The 16,625-nt window shown below is 41.4% G+C and overlaps 1 protein-coding gene across 5 annotated transcripts in view; it reads right to left on the reverse strand.

Moving 5' to 3' along the window:
- DAB1 (DAB adaptor protein 1) overlaps positions 1–16,625 on the reverse strand; it is a 1,149,186-nt gene that overhangs the window by 408,919 nt on the left and 723,642 nt on the right. The window contains exon 1 of one of the 5 annotated variants that reach the window (XM_036911227.2): positions 9,128–9,230. The exons of 3 other annotated variants lie outside the window; for them this stretch is intronic. The gene's annotated coding sequence lies outside the window, so the exon portion shown is untranslated. Of the gene's footprint in view, positions 1–8,876; positions 9,024–9,127; positions 9,231–16,625 lie in introns of those variants that run through there. One more of the 5 variants, XM_036911223.2, reaches the window with a different exon arrangement.

The following is a 16,625-nucleotide window of genomic DNA, read 5'->3' on the forward strand; positions in this document are numbered from 1 at the left end:
TGAAAACTAGTATATAATTTAAAAATACAATTTTTAAGATAGCATTCACAATGGCAACTATAAAAACATAAAACACCTGGAAATAAGCCTAAGAATGCATGCCTTTATGAATTATAATCTGTATTGAAAGACATTAAATTAGGAATAAGTGGAGAGAGGTACTATATTTATGCATAGAAGACTTAAGAGCATATCTTTCTTGATATTATATCTCTATATATATAATTACATCTCTTTTAATTAATCTATAAATTCAACAGAGCTCCAATCAAATCATGAGTATTTTTGTGTGACTTTAAAAGACAATTTATAAAATGGAAGACTAAAGCCAAGATACTTCTGAAGAAGGACAATGTGGGGATTTGTTCTGCCAAATCTCAAGGCTTATTATAAAGCTATAATATTAAAGAGGTGTATTTTAGACAAAAGAGCAGATAAAACATATGCCTAGAAAATGACCCTAAGTGCCAGGATAACTTTTTCCATATGGAAGAAAATTAGAGTAAATTCCTACCTCACACCACACACACACACACACACACACACACACACACACACACACACACACACACACACATACATACACACACACACACACTCCACATGGATTATAGAAATTAAATGTGAAAGGCAAAACAATAAAAGCTTTTAGAAGATAATAAAGGAGAATATCTTTATGACATCAGGGTTAAAAAAAAGGCTTTCTTAAACAAGACATAAAAAGTACTAACCATAAAAGAAAAGATTGATAAATTCAACTACATTAAAATTAAAAAGTTAGGTAGCAGAAGGTTGGCAAGAACCCAACTTCTATGTGGTCTATAAATCTATTCAGCTTCCCAAAGGAATAAATTACAGTAACCTTTTTGCATTCATTAGAACTATATTCTAACAATACACACCACTGCTCAGATTCAGCATATGGTTGGCCCATCTTTGACTTCATCTACAATTGGATCACTGGCACTTCTGGCTCAGCTTGAGTATGTTTGAATGATTGTGTTTTAAATTTAGAACTTTCGTGAGCACTCATATAATACTGTTCAGAATAATGTGTGCTCCCATTCAAGCACCAGCATGCGCCATCATCAAAGTGCATGGCTATTACTGGTCAATCACAACGGGATAGCATTGCATGGCACCTCTTCCTTACACTCTGTGCACTGCTTGCACTGTTTATGATCATTCACACCCAAAGCTGACTCTCCTTCTGTTATCTACTGGGGTTTTACTGCTACTCCCAAAACTGCTAGGAGAAGTCTGTTCCAGCAAAATCAAAGACAGAAAATCTTAGAGGTGGATTCTCAGCCATGGTCAACTTCAAGCCCTGTGGTAAAGCTAATTTACTATCTTCCATGTAACCATGATTTAGTAGAACAATGTCTCCCCAGTGAGCCTATAAGTCTCCACTTTCTTTCAACTTCTATTCTTTCTACCATGCATCCCTCAGCAATATTCTAAAATAAACTCTAGGAAAATGTCACCCAAATACGGCATATGTTTTCAATGATGTAAGCTTTTTGAGGAGGACATCCCTCACGTATATCAAGAGAAATGCTTACACTGGCATGACAGTGCCTAATTGTAACACTCTGTTACTGACAGTTATTTCTTTGGAATCCTAAAGATAGGACCTTCATGTGCCTTCAAAGTATTTAATGTCTGGGTATTGAGTAATTACTTGGCATTTTAATTCACAAATTTCCTTTTTGACTGAAAGCATTTATATTCATCATTTTTCCTGTAATGGAAGTAGATAGCTCTACTGAATCAGCTATTTTAACAGGACAGATTTGGGTAAGTAATTTTTGTTAATGATTCTAAAAGATGTTCAAAAAATACAGAGATGACTTTCAGTGGATGATTATTACTATTCATTTCCAAGTCCAGATTATAAAACAAACATCTGAAAAAAAAACACAAAGTTTTCAAGATCACTTATCACAAAGAATTTCAATATTGTCCATGGACAACAATTTACACCAATTTTTTTTATCCACATGAATTTAATAAATTACATGAGACTGTACATATTTAATCCAATTCAGCAGAAATTTATTGAGCACCTACTGTATTCCAAACACTGTTGTTAGAAAGAGAAGCCATATTTCCTTCCCTTAAAGAGCTTATAAATATCCTTTATTCCAGGAAAATTATTAGATAAATAGCTAATTCTTACTTTGCATCTATAGTGACTAGCTAAGAACTGGATGAGAATTCAGTGGAGTTCTTTTTAAGTTTATTCTTCTGAAAAGCATATTTGAAAGGATTATATGAAATGATATGTACCAAATTTATTAACAGTGGCTACCTCTGGCAGGAAGAAAAGAGACATGATCAGGGAAAGGTCACAAATACAATTGTATTTGTATGGCTTTATTTCATAAGTTGAGTGGTCAGTAAAAAATTATTTACCATATTGCTTTTTACTGTATTGTTATTTATACTCTTTTTGTGTGTCTTATATATACTATATCACATTTCAAATCACATTACTTCATTCATTAAATTAGCTCCTCTTCTTAAAAATCATTACCTACAAACATCTTCTCCAGTCTATCTCATAAAATACTAAGAAGGGCTCCTTGAAATTAAAGATACTATGACAAGTTAAGTTTAGAAAATTCTTAGAGATAAATGAGTTTCTTTACCACAAGAAGCCTCTAAAGCCTTAATATGTCAGTAAATACCATGCATTACTAAAAGTAGGATATACAATTCAATGCTTTCAAAATATTTTTGATTGAGCATAGAACTTTCTCGCTCTGAATGCTCTTTCTTTTTAAATGCTCCTAACTACCTTGGGGGATACTAGTGTTCCCTGGAACATATTTTTGGAAGATACTCTATAAAATAATCCACTTCAGCCACATATTCTGTATTACAGCAGCATCCAACTATACCCATCCCCCAACCAATAAGGAATCCTTATGCCTATCTTTCCCAGTACAGGTCTTCCAGTCTGGAATGCCATCAACCCCTGATAAACTCCTAGTCAACCTTCAGTGTCCAGGTAAAATGCAATCTCCTCCATGAAGCCTTTGCCATCCTTTCCTTTCTCCAAGGAGACTAAATCATTCCTCTGCAAGACTGCAGTGCTATACAGATATTTTGAGATAACTGCACACTTCACACTGCTGCAGTTATTTATGCATAAGGCTCAGTGCCTAGGGGGACTCTGCATCTTGGTACTACCCATAATGCCTAGCACAGAGCCAGAGCCAGACACAAAGTAGGTACTCTGTAAGTATGTGTTAAATGGACATAGAAGGGATGTCTGTGTGCATGTCCTGAGTTGGCTTCTTCAATTTCCCAGATACTCTAACTGTATATTTGTAACTTTTTGGTCTTTTTTCCTCAATTTTGACAATAACAAGAATAGAAACAGACACAAAGACTAAAAAAGTGGCAAATTCTGAGACAGAAAGGAGGAGAGGCAAAGGAAGAGACAGAGATAGCTTAACAATGGATAGTGAACAAACAGATCAAGTCCAGTCAAGAAATAGATTGACCAACAGAGAAAGCCAGCAATTGGTATGAAGCTTGGTGTAGATACACAGGGCTGGTAATTTTGGTAAGACTCACTTGTATATAGGTGGTCAACAAGGCTGAGTTTAGTTCACTCTGAACTTGCCACATCTAAGAAGGCCCTCCTCTCATTCCTATCCCCTAAGCTAAACAACCCACTTCACCACAGCACAACTTTTATCATTTGAGCTCTGAGTTCTTCCATTCAGCAGAATCTTATTTCTGTTTTCCTTTCCCTTTATGAGAATCCCCCACTGGCATTATAGATTGGTTATATTTTGAGTTCAAATAAAGTAAAATCATAATAATAAAAGCAAGTTGGCAATTTCTTTCCAATAGAATATGCTGCATAGTTCATGAAATAGAAGCCAGAGGAATTTTATGATTCCTGAACCAAAACCTTCCCACATCTGAGAACTAAATGGAAGTAAAATACAAAGCATCTCACAGAAAAAGAAACTCAGTCATTTGCTCTCTGATTTAAGGGAAGTATTCAAGTGATTAATTGACCTAATGTGTCTGGTTGTTTTTTATAACACTGGTTCATACCCTGATATGCATTTCACAGATCAAGACCAGTGCTAGCTATTATGGACATAAATGTATTTAGCAGAGGCAAGGTTTTCTTTTCCTATTGAACTCTCTTTTCAGTACAGAGTTCTGGCTGGCTCCTGTTCTTAGCCTGGAAATACATCCCCCCACTTCAAGTTTTACTTGTATTTCAGGCCATGTCTCTGTTCTGGCATGAGACAATCCAAGTCTAAAGGAAGGAGCACTGGAGTCCAAGACCTCTGGTTTCTCATGGTGCCACTCAGCCATAAAGTTATGTATGCCCCCATTACCACACACACAGGAGCCTACTTTGTTTTTCCAGTCTGTAAATTGGGAGAGTTGACTAATCTACTTCTAGAATTCAGTCAAATAATTGCTTTATTTTCCTCAAAATGATGGCTGAAAAGTGCGATGGCATGGAGATGCTTGCATTGTGTGTGCTTCACAATTCCCTTCACCAGAGGGGAAATGTGTAGTTCCAATAAGCTAAACAGAACAAAATTTTTGCCTGAAATCCTAAAATACATCTCCTCTTAGCTCCAGGTTAGAAGGAAAAAAAACCAGACCAGGTATTATTAGAATATTTAAACACCAGGATATCAATGGCAAGCAGAACACTTTTTATTTGCAAGGGGCAAGATATTTATCTTACTTGTAGGATAACATTAGCAGCTAAGTAACATTACCTGTTAGGGACTATTTCTATAATCCCCCAACAATCTTACTTGGCAGGTATTGTTACTTAATTACAAAGAAAATTGAAGCTCAGACAAGTTAGGTATGTTGCATCAAGGCCACACAGCTGGCAGGGTTTGGGGAGCCAGAGGTCTGTACCTAGGCAGTCTAGCATCCAAGTAGACTTTTAACCACCTGTAATATCAAGGGTTAAGAATCTCTGCTTACCACAATTGGAGACAGGCTATGGCAGTAACACAATTTGTGCATACTTACTAATGAAGTCTAACAGAGTAGACAGATGTGAACCAAGACTGACCAATACCTGTTACAAAGTCACAAGTGTTCACAATGCGATCAGCCCAATGTCCTGTTGGCACCAGAGAGCAACACCCACTTTGTGCTGCTAGCACTGAACCTGGGAACAATCTACAGCTTGCTTCTTCAGGAAGTCTATTCAGTTATCCCCCATGAAATTTCACAAGCACCCTGGGAGACAACAGGGATTACCTCCTCAGTCAGAGGCAGCCTAACACAGTGGTTAGGGGGGGTACCTGGAACCAGAAGGCTTAGATTTAAATCCTAGTTCTATACCTTATTTGCTGTGTGACCCTGGGTCAGTTACTAACTCTCTCTGTGCCCCAGTTTCCTTATCAATCAAATGGAAATGAGAATGCAAGTATCCACTTCCTAGGGTTAAAGATTAAATAAATTAATGCATGCAAAGTGCTTAAAAAGCTATGTGACTCTTAGTAAGTACTCCATAATGGTTAATTACTCCTATTTTTATTAATAAGAGAGGTAATTTGCCAAAGATCACAAAGTCAGAAAGAATCTAGATTTGATCCTGGCCTTCCAATTCTAAATACCATCTTGTCTCCTTAGCATAATTCTAAGCTATTACTAAAAGTTACCATTCTCCTTAAGTCCTGCTATTGCCAAGGTGCCCAATGAGTTATTTTTCTCCACAAAATTGCTCAAAGACCCACAAGGTAGATAATATGTCCCTGTTTTGCAAATTATGAAACTGAGGTTCTGGGAGGTCAAGTGATTTATCCTCAATCACTTAACCAGTGAACATTCTTTGTCACAGTAAGCCCTAAATAACATTTAAAGTTCTTGACAACAGCTTTCAGTTTTTTTAAATGCCATATAAAAGATATAAACTGTGAATTTCTTGCATTGTTAGCTTTATTAGTTTGAAAGGATTAAATCCCAGCACAAACAAAATGTTTGACTTGAGTGAGTTATCAAAATGAAATGCTCCCACAATTAGATTCTTCATCTGCCTGCAGGGTGGCTCCAGGCATCCAGAATCCACCACTTGCAATATTTAAGATGAATACTATCAGGTACCAAGCCAAACACCCACCCATTTAAGAAAAATTACTTTGGAGGGCAAAGGGGATCGGAGAAGCATATTCCTCTCTGGTTTTGGGAGGAGAAAATGAACAATAAGTGATACCATCTCCTCCTGGCAGCCTCACACAATTATATGTCTTGTAAATGAGGCATACTGTGAAACAGCTTGTGAGATGAGCTTCATCAACAATAAGTAATTTTTATTCAGATTTTATTGTTGAATACAATGAACATGATTAAATGTTTCAGATATGCCTATTCAGACCTTAAGCAAACCACAAAAAAAAAGCCTACTAAAAATCATCTTCTAAATCCGCTTTAGGAAGAGATTTAATTGCCAACTTGATGTGTAGAAGAACTGAGTTCTCACTTGATAACGGCACCGGCATCTTCCCAAGAAGATAGTACCAACACATTTGCACTTCCCACCTCGGCCTCTTCTCTCATCCCTGCCAACCCTCTCAGCATTGCCAAATAGTTACAATGTCAGTCTTTCAAATCACTGCATTTTGAACTTCCTAAACCTTTCAGAGGGCCTCTGTGTACGGAAAAGAACAATAGCGCTTCAAAGCGAGTCCTTCAATACTCCATTTAAATGCTGGGGTTTCAATCAAGGACATCAGCAGACACTTTCTGATTGCTTAGAAGTTGACTTTTATACAGCTTTGATTAGGTCCCCCTTCTCAACAGGAAATCAAGAAAATCTTTGATCCCTTTCAGATTCCACAATTGTCACCAAGCTCGTCAGGCTAGGAAGTGAAAGAGATTGGGAGAAGGGGAGAGGTTTGCTCTGGAGCGTCCCTACTCCAGCCAACCTCTCCTCCCGCCGCCCCACATCTATCTTTTTCCGTGTGCAGTTCAGGGTTCCATCCAGAATCACTCACCGTTGGGATAATAAAAACAAAGGGTGCTAATTCAGGGGGTGGGGATAGTTTATAATTTTATGGATTTCCCGAATACCTATAATTGGCACATAAATGTACAAACTTGAACCGGATAATTAGGGGGTTCTGAATGTAAGCCACCTTTAATTTATATGATTACTTGAAAACATGTTAAGTGTTATGAAGTGTCAGCGGAACCCCCACAAGGCCTTTATTCAAAACCATCAACATTGTGAAAGTATGCCGAATGGGCCAGCAGGAGGAGAGCAAAAGGGAGGGAGAAGAGACCGCGGATCCTCGCTCCGGTCCCCGTCGACTCGCCAGGAGTTGCCTTGCAGCATCCATCTGGGAGGACTCGCCCGCCAGCCCCGCTCCCTGGGCAGCAAAAGGCGCACTCGCTTCCGCAAGCTCCGCAGTCACCCCTCTTCCTAAAAGAGCTAAGCCCCAGCGTGCACCGGCACCCAAACGAACACGCAGGCGACGACCCACGCGGCACGCCCCCGCCGCGGGAGACACCCGCCCGAGCGCACGGGCGCCCGCGCCGCGGCGCTCTCCGCTCCGCCCGCCGCCGAGCACGCAGCAAGCCCGAGCTCGGTCTCCAAGCGCCCACGCCTCCCCACCCCCACCCATTCCTTCAGACTCTCCCAGCCCAGGCGGAAGTGCCCGGGCAGACCCCCAACAATGGGGACTTGTGTGATGCAGTTGGGGGTGGAAGGTAGTTCACAGGGAGTGAAACATACACAGTCTGGCGGGTCCAGGAGGAGCTCAACGCAGACGCTAAGTGGCACCAGCCTCGCCACGCAGCTCTCCCTCGGGTCCATCACTCTCCCGCTGACCCCTTACCCCGTCAGGTCCACAACCACCACCACCGAAAAAGAAAAAGGAGCTTAAAAAGTGCAGAGAAACGACGCGCCCTCCCACCAGGGGTCACAATAATACTCCGCGGGACGGAGCTGGCGGCGGAAGGAGAGTCCCGGCTGCAGCCACCGCCGTCGTTCTGCAATTTACTTCGCACACTATCCAACTGCCCCTTTCCATCGCCGCGATACAACCTCCCCCATTCTACTTCCCCGACTCCGCACACTCTTGGCGGTTGAGTCCTTTTTATAGAGCTTCGTTATGAGCCAAACCACGGAGATTTTAAAGTTTCCCCGGTAGGAGGGAAAAAAGAAAAAAAAAGCCCTGAGCTCTGCACCCGAGTCAGAGCATCAAGTCTGGAGCAGAGAGAAGCAAGAGGAGCGGGCTGGGGAGGAGAGCTCTCGGGGAGCAGGGGGCCTGGGGAGTGGAATGGAGGTGCGGCAGAGAACCGAGTCGAGGCAGGACCGGGGCAAGGCTGGAGTCTGAGGAGACGCGGGTTCAGCTCTGACAGTGTCTGCGAAAGGGTAGGGGTTACTGGGATAGAGTCGGTTTTTCGACAGGCCGGGGGCAGAATAGTAGGGAAGGGAGTCCGTCCCCGGGACGCCGCTGGAGAGGTTTTGGAGCGGGAGAAGGGAGGCTCGCGACAGCAAAGAGCCCGAACCGCAGGAGGGAGGAGGGGGTCCCGGAGAGAGATGAGGGTTTGGGGTGAGCACGTCTGGAGAGGGGATCGTGCATAGCCCAAAGGAGGGAAACTGGGGGTGGTGGAGGAGAGCCAGAGGAAGGAGCAGAGCTCCTTTCCCCATAGCAGGTGGAGGGCGCGAGCAGAAACCTGCAGTCGCCATCCCCGCGGCGCCCAGAGCCGAACTCCCGAAAGAGGCGTCCAGGGCTCCTTCTCCGCGTCCGGGGCCCCGGCGGAGCCACCCAGGCGTCCGCCCGCCGTGTCCCCACAAGGCACCTGCCCGCGCAGGACCTAGGGTCGCCGCGTGCACCCCTCCTCCCCCCAGCCCCACTCCTCACCGCAACTCGCCGAGAGCATCCTCCTCCGCTACTGCAGCCGCCCAGGAAGCGGCTCCCCATGCTCGGCGGGCGGCGGCACTCAGGCGCGCTCTCCAGCCCGGGGAAGCCCGGGCGAGCACCGAGCAGGGTCCATTCTCCCCGGGAGCCACGGGCGCGCGTCAGCGCGGGGGGAGGAGACCGCCCCACGCGCAGCCCGCCTCCTCCCGCCGCCCCCGCCCCGCCGGGCCCCGCGCCCGCCCGGCGCCGCTCACCTGCTCGCTGCATGGCCACTGCCGCCCGCGGCGCCCCTCGCCCTGGCCCCGCGGCTCCCACCCGCGTTCCCCGCGAGCGCTCTCTGAGCCTCCCAAGCGCACTCCGAGAGCTTAGCCGAGTCGCGGTGGCGACGAGAACCAGGAGGAAGGAGCCAGCGAGCAAGCGGAGGCGCCGCGGTTCGCAGTCGCTTCTTCGGAGCTCTTGCGCTCACTCCCCATCCCGGCCTGGACCGGCCAGTCGAGAGGAGAGCACAGGGTCTCCGCCCCAGCTTGCGGGCGGGGAGGGGTGAGGGAGAGAAGGGAGGAAAGCTACCAGACTCGAGTTTCACAAAGTACCCGGTGTTTTGGTCACCTCACCACCAACAGAAGGAGCCCCCCGCCCGGCCTCCCTTTTTCCCCCAGGGTCCACTCTTTCATCCACGCCTTTAAACACACGCACACCCAAAAATAAAATGCCAGAGAGCGTAAACAAGAGCCAGGGTTCCGCAAGGGCCTGTTGCCCCGACGCCCCTTTGCAGAAGGGGGCGCTAGCACCCAGTGGCCAACCCTGCCTCGGAGGCTCTTGTCTCCACTGAGGCTTCCCAGGCAAAATTGGGCAAGGGCAACAAAAAAGACGTATCTGTTACGTTTTCGTCAGTCTAGGGCGGAATTCCTGCCCTTGACGGTATGCAGGCCGCAGATAATCCCTACTCCCCCTTTCCATCCACCCCTACCACTCACATTCTTAGAATGCTCAGGAGCAGATAATCCTCAAATTAGAACATGCATGGGAGAAGGTCCCAGACAGGACACAGTCAGTTGCTCCTTCCTTCTGGTCCGAGTGTGCAAAGATATGCCAAAATGCACAAAATATTGTGTTGGTCTGAAAATTCTTCTACCCTGAGACTGGATTCTACTCCAGTAAATGCCTGCTGTGGTATAACCGGTTTCCAGAGGCCAGAATGCCAGGTGTGGGAGGGAAAAAAAAAATTAAATTAAGAGCTGCCCCATTGGAGCAGGGAACGGAAAAGGGAAGGCAAGCAGGCAATAGTTTCTTAAAAAGTTTATTTTTATTCTTTTTTAGGGGCCACAGTCCATCCTCCAGCTGTGTAATAATAAAGCTAATGTGGCAGATTTGGGTTTTGTTTTTTCCCCTCATAGCTTCTGTCACTCACCCATGAAAATTTAATGAAGCATTTAGGGTTATTACCCCCAGAGTCAATGGGCTAAAAATATTTAGCTTAATGCACTCCTTGTGGAGCCAATAGGTCCATAGCTGGTACATACAAAGTCATCCAGAGACCCTCCCTTTCTCCACAAAATTCACGACCCATTAAACTTATTCCGTAATAACAGCTTCTGTAAAAATGGAAGCCCGAGCAAATGGAGGCTGTCATGCACCTCCTGAAAAGATAGCAATTTACATAGAGACAAGAAAAATTTGTGAGGTCACTGGCAAGATGCAATCCTGGGAGAATAGTTGACCAGAGGGAACTCCCAACAAGCTGGGAGGGAGGTGCCTCCCTTGATACTACTGCTTCTATCAACTTCTGGGTATGACCAAATAATCTAATAGTGGAGACCAGGGCAAGTGGCTCAAGCATCTCCAACTTTTCCAATGTTCTGAAAAGTAGGAAGAGTTACCACTGACCACTTAAGGTTCATTTAGGAGAAAGTTCAGGCTCACCAAGCAACTCTATAAACACTTCAGTTTCCTCATCTATAAAGACACACCTCAGGAGTCTGAACTCAGTACAAAGCAAACAGGAGGCATGGACAAATCAAAGACCTACTTGAAACAGGGAAAGGGATTGCAGAAACTGCTTCACAATTCAGGTGGCTGGGACAAATGTCAAACTTCAGTGATGGAACACAGGTCTAACTTCTCACTGACTCTACCAAAAAACAAAGTTTCTCAATGCTTCAGTGATCCCTGTGGAGTATCAAAACCATCAACATACATTTTAAGGCCCTGCATGTGAGAGTTGCTGCCTTCACCCCTTGTCCACCTTGTTCTGTTTTCAATTGAGATTATGAGTATAGAATTTGAAGAGAATGCAGGACACAGAGTTGGCCAAGTAATAGAAATGGAAGAGGCTCACATAAAACTCCATCTATATTCAGTGTTGGACAAGGTCCACCATGGAAACTCGACAAATTCCCATTTAATCGACCAGGGGCAACAATTTGCAGCTGTTCCAGCTCCAGGCTGGAAAATTCTAACAGCACACAAGGCCCACCAAGAACCTAACAGTCTTCTGGGTTAAACCAAACCAAATCTTAAAGTACTATATTAAGGTATTATGCTAAACACACCAGGAAACAACTCATCCAAAAAGAGTGCTTTCTTCCTTTTCTTTTAAATAGCAATGTTATTTGTGTTAAGTGTGGCATAAGAAAAAACTAATGAACATTCCTTCATCATCTATTCTGAGAAATAGAAAACTACAAAGAACAGCAAAGATAGATATACCACTTATCAAGTCCCAGGCACGCTCAGGATGCTCTCCATACATTAACTCATTCAGTCTTCAGGGCAGCCCAGTGAGAGAAGTACTCCTATTGATGTGTACTGAATAGAATATGGACTTTGGAATCTGATGGACCTAAATGATCACTGACAAGTTGCTTACCCCTCTGAACTTCAAAATTCTCAATTGTACAATGGTGATACCTGCTTTATGAGACACTTGTCTTATGAGATTGCTGCAAGCCTTGAAAGAGATAATGTATTGGGCATGGCTAGCATGGAGTAAGTTGCCCAATAAACATTGATTCTCTTTCAAGAACAATTCCAAACTAGTTCATTTTAAGTCTACAAGCTTTTTAAGGATTCCATTCTTTATATCAGGCACTGTGCTAGACATTGGAAATAATGACAATAAATTAGAAACAGATCCTGCCTTTGAGGAACTTCTGAGTCAACTGAATAAAAAATATGGATATGAGTAGCATGCAGATGGGCAAAAGTGAATTTTATTAAACTTCACATAATTCGTCCCTATGTACATTATTCTCAAGATATTCAGAAGGGTGATCTATATAAGTGCTGTCTGAGACACGATTGAAAAGAAAACCTAATGTCAGATATCATAAATCTAACTAGCAATAATTACTCTTTCAAACAAAGGAATGAAAAGTAGCTCAATTTGTGTAATATATACATTTAAATTTCTGTTTATTCCTATAGTTGTTTCAAATATGCCACAGAGTATAATAACATGAATTTGTGCTGTAAGCTCTGGAAGTTTCAAACACAAATTATTACATAGCCACTGCTTATTATATAGTTTGTACTGCTTGCATACACCAGGAATATGCTAATATTTCTATACATCTGAAGTTCTCAACTTAATAAAATGTTGAATAATGTTCAGTAGAAGATCTCTATTAAGCTTATTACAGAAATCACATGTCCAAAGTATACTAAGACATAGGATGCACAAAATTTCAAAGGTTAATACCAAAGATATATAAGCCTCTTGAAGATATTTAAGCTTCTCACAGTCCCTTTCATTCAAATTCATGTTCATACTCAGATTTTATTCATTCATTAAAAAAATGTTCACTGCTCGCTTACTCTATACCAGACACAATGTCAGGCACTGGCAGAGAAAGAAAACAAAAAACAAAAAACTTTGCTCTCATATGACTCATAGGCACCTGACACAACCTCACACTGCACTGCAGTAAGTGCCACAATAGAGCCAAGCCCAGACTGCTAGGCGAACATCAAATACAGGCATTTAACCAGTGTAGGATGTTCAGACTTCATGAAGGAAGTGAGAGCATCTTGAAAGATAACTGAGCAACCAGATGAAGCACAGAAAGCTATTTCTGGCAAAGAAAAGGCAATGTACAAAGGCATAGAAGAGATTCTTCTCTGAAGGTGGCTGTAGTTGACTCTAGAGAAGCAACATAAATTATAAAAGGTCTTGTTTGCCATGTTCAGGACTTTGGACTTTAGGTTCAAAGTAGAGGTGGCAGGTTTAAAAAAAAAAGTCAGAAACAAAATATTCTGCAAACTTTACATTAACCACATTTCAGGTACTCTTATTTCTGTATGCCCTGGACACAAGAGAAATAGCCAATTACTACTTCTCTTCTTAGGTCAAAAAGCAATGAAAAAAATTTCTATATGGCTTTATCAAAACAGAAAGTGCCTTTTTTCATGATATGGGCTTTGCTTGATTCCAGGGAAAAGTTGTGTGGCAGTATTAACTAAACTCAACTCTGGTATAGGCCCTATAAATAGCACTTCTTTTATTTTTCTAAGCAGGAGGTGGAGGAGAGGAGCAACACTGCAATTGTATTTATGCCACCAATCTGCTCTTTTTAGCTAAAAGCACAGTAGAAACAAAATGGAGAGCTAAAGTGATTATCAAAGGGCTCTTAAGTTCCAACACAAACCCCCAATTTTTTCACTCATAAAGTGGAGCTTAAGAAGATGTTAGCGCTTGAAAATAGGAGGAGACTAAAAGCTATCAGGAAATGACCGCGCTTCTGATGCCTAGAGGGTATGGGGCTAAGGAAGAATCAGCGCGCTTCAGTGTAGCCAGACAGTATAGCTGCCGTGGATGGCAGGTACCTCTCTGGGGCCATTCCTCCTTCTTCTGTAAGCAACATTCACGTTTCACTGGGGAACCATTCCCCCACCCAATAATATTTTTTTCCATTTAGTTGTGGTAGAGCTGACTCTACCCCTAGCTTTGGGATGGATGGGTACAATATATTTCCTGGCTACGATTCAAGGATGGTCAAATGTGTGACCTATGTATTTTGATAGAGCAACTGGGAAAAATGCTTTCTCTTTACCACTGGACTGGAAACTGGAAAGGTGTTAAGCCTGTAACTGAAGAAACTCATTCCATAAGAAAATCCTTTGGAGAATGAAACCAAGAGAAGAAAACAGGACTTAGGAATGAGAAATAGAGATTTTGTGAGCACATTGTTGAAGGACTTTGCTTTAACTATACCTGAAGTCACCTACCATCCCCCACCCAGATTTTTCAGTTATATGAGCCAAAATATTCCTTCTATTACTTAAGCCTGGTTTTGTTGTTTGTTTGTTCACTTTGACCAAAAGAATTCTAACATACCAAGTATTGCATTATGAACTTTCTATATGCTATCCAGCTTAATATTAAAAGAACCTAAAAAGGCCATTTGTATATATTTATACTTGGCTTTGTTCTAAGAAGAACATGAACTCACATTTTATGGGTTATAAATAACCTCAGAGAAGTTAAGTAATTTGTCCAAAGTTATATAGCTAGTCAGACAGTTGGAAAATGAAAATTTTAAATGTCACTTACAATAGCAAAAATACAATAAAAAAAACACTCAGGAGTAGATTGAATAAAAGGTGTGCAAGGTTTCTGCACCAACACTTAAAAAACATTGATGAAAACAATTAGAGAAGACCCAAATAAACGCAGAGGCATACCATGTTCATGGTTTGGAAAACTCAATGTTGATGTCAATTCACCCCAAACTGAACTATACATTTAGCACAATCCCAATAAAATCCCAGCACACTTTTTCAAGAAATTGACAAACTAATTCTAAAATGTATATAGGACTGTAAAGGGACTTCGCATAACCAAAACAATCCTGAGAAAGAAGAGCAAAATTAGAGAGCATATCCTACCTGACTTCAACACTTAATATAAAGCTACAATAATCAACATTGTATCACAGATATTGGCATTAGGATAAATAAAATGATCAGTAGAACAGATCAACAAATTTGTAGTAAACAGATCTTTTCTTTTTGGACAAAGGTACCAATGTGATTCGTTGAGCAAAGAAAAAATCATTAAAACATGGTATCAGCCCCCAATAAGCATACGGAAAAAATTAACCTCAATCCCTTCTTCACACCAGATGTAGTACAAAATATGATTGCTAAAATGGTAAAGGTTCTATAGGAGAACTTTAGAAAGTATCTTTATGACTTGGTGATATGCACATATTTCTTAGGACACAAAAGTCATTGATCACAAAATTAAAAAATGATAAACTGGACTTCACCAAAATTTAAAATGTGCTCTGATCAAAAGACAACAATAAGAAAAGTAATGGTAATCCACAAACCTGGAAAAAAATGTTCACAATACATATATCTGGCAAAGGACTTAAATCCAGAAAATATAAATAACTTCTATTAACTAGTAATAAAAGATAAACAACCTAATTAAAATGGACAGTACACCTGAACAGACATTTTACAAAAGAAGATATATTGAATAGCCAAGTACATTAAAAAGGTGTGTAATATCATTGATCATAAGGAATATGCAATAAAACCATAATAAGAGATCACTTCATACCCACTAAACATCTAAAATTTGAAAGCCTGACAACATGAAATATTGGTGAGGATACAGAGCTCTCATACATTTTGGTGAAAGTGTAAAATGGTGTCACCATTTTAGAAAATGACCTGGTACTTTCTTATTAAGTTAGGAATACATCTACTCTTTAGGCACTTACAGGTGTTCTAATCCTAGGTATTTACCAAGAGAAATAAAACATGTACACACATATGTGCACACACACCCCAGAAAGTTTAAAGCAGCTTTATTAATAATAGGTCAAACTGGAAACTGCATAAATATCTTCTACAGTACAATGGATAAATTGTAGCATATTCATACAATGGAATATTACTAAGCAAAAAACAAATACAAGCTACTGATAATGTACAGCAATATGGATAAATCTTTAAAAAATGTTGACTCAAAGAAGCCAGACTCAAAAAAGGACATTATTATGATTCCATTTATATGAAGATCAAGGGCAGGCAAAATAAATCTATGATGAAAAAAATTAGAACACTGGCTGCCTCTGTGGAGGGGGATTGCCTGGAAAGGGGTACCAAGAATTCCTGGCACCTTCTTGGATAATAGAATATATTGTATCTTTAGTGTAGTGTTGGTTATACAGGTAAGTACATATGTCAAAACTGATTACTCTTAAGATACACATTTCAAAATATGTCTCTTTTATCTTAATTAAAAAAAATTTTTAAATACCAGGCACACAAAAAGTGGAACAGCTGATTAGATCCCACAATCCCTATGGGAAACAATCTATTATATCCCATCACAGATTTGTGTGCTAGTGTTGCAAGTCCTGAATGAAAGTTATACTCTCAATATAAAAAAGTGTACTATGTCATGCTTAGCACCACCAAAGCAATGAATGGGAAAAAAGGTATCTTTTAAAGTACATTAGTGCAATAATGATTAGGCCAAAGCAAAGCACCCTCCACAAAACAAAAGCACTGTCCAGCAATGATGTGGGTGTCATCAGAAGGTAACGAATTTCCTGGCACAAGAGTTAATCAAATATAGGTTGAATGAGAGCTTGGCAGGAATGCTATAGAGAAATTCAAGCTTCAGATGGTGGAAATGAAGGAGGGAAAGAAGGCTTGAGCAGTGAGACCTTGAAGTTCTCCTAAAATCTTTGAAACATAATCACACTTCAGACCTGTCCCAAAAAGCCAGTAAGAGCT

The sequence above is a fragment of the Manis pentadactyla genome, chromosome 4, assembly GCF_030020395.1.
Source record: "Manis pentadactyla isolate mManPen7 chromosome 4, mManPen7.hap1, whole genome shotgun sequence".
NCBI lineage: Eukaryota > Metazoa > Chordata > Mammalia > Pholidota > Manidae > Manis > Manis pentadactyla.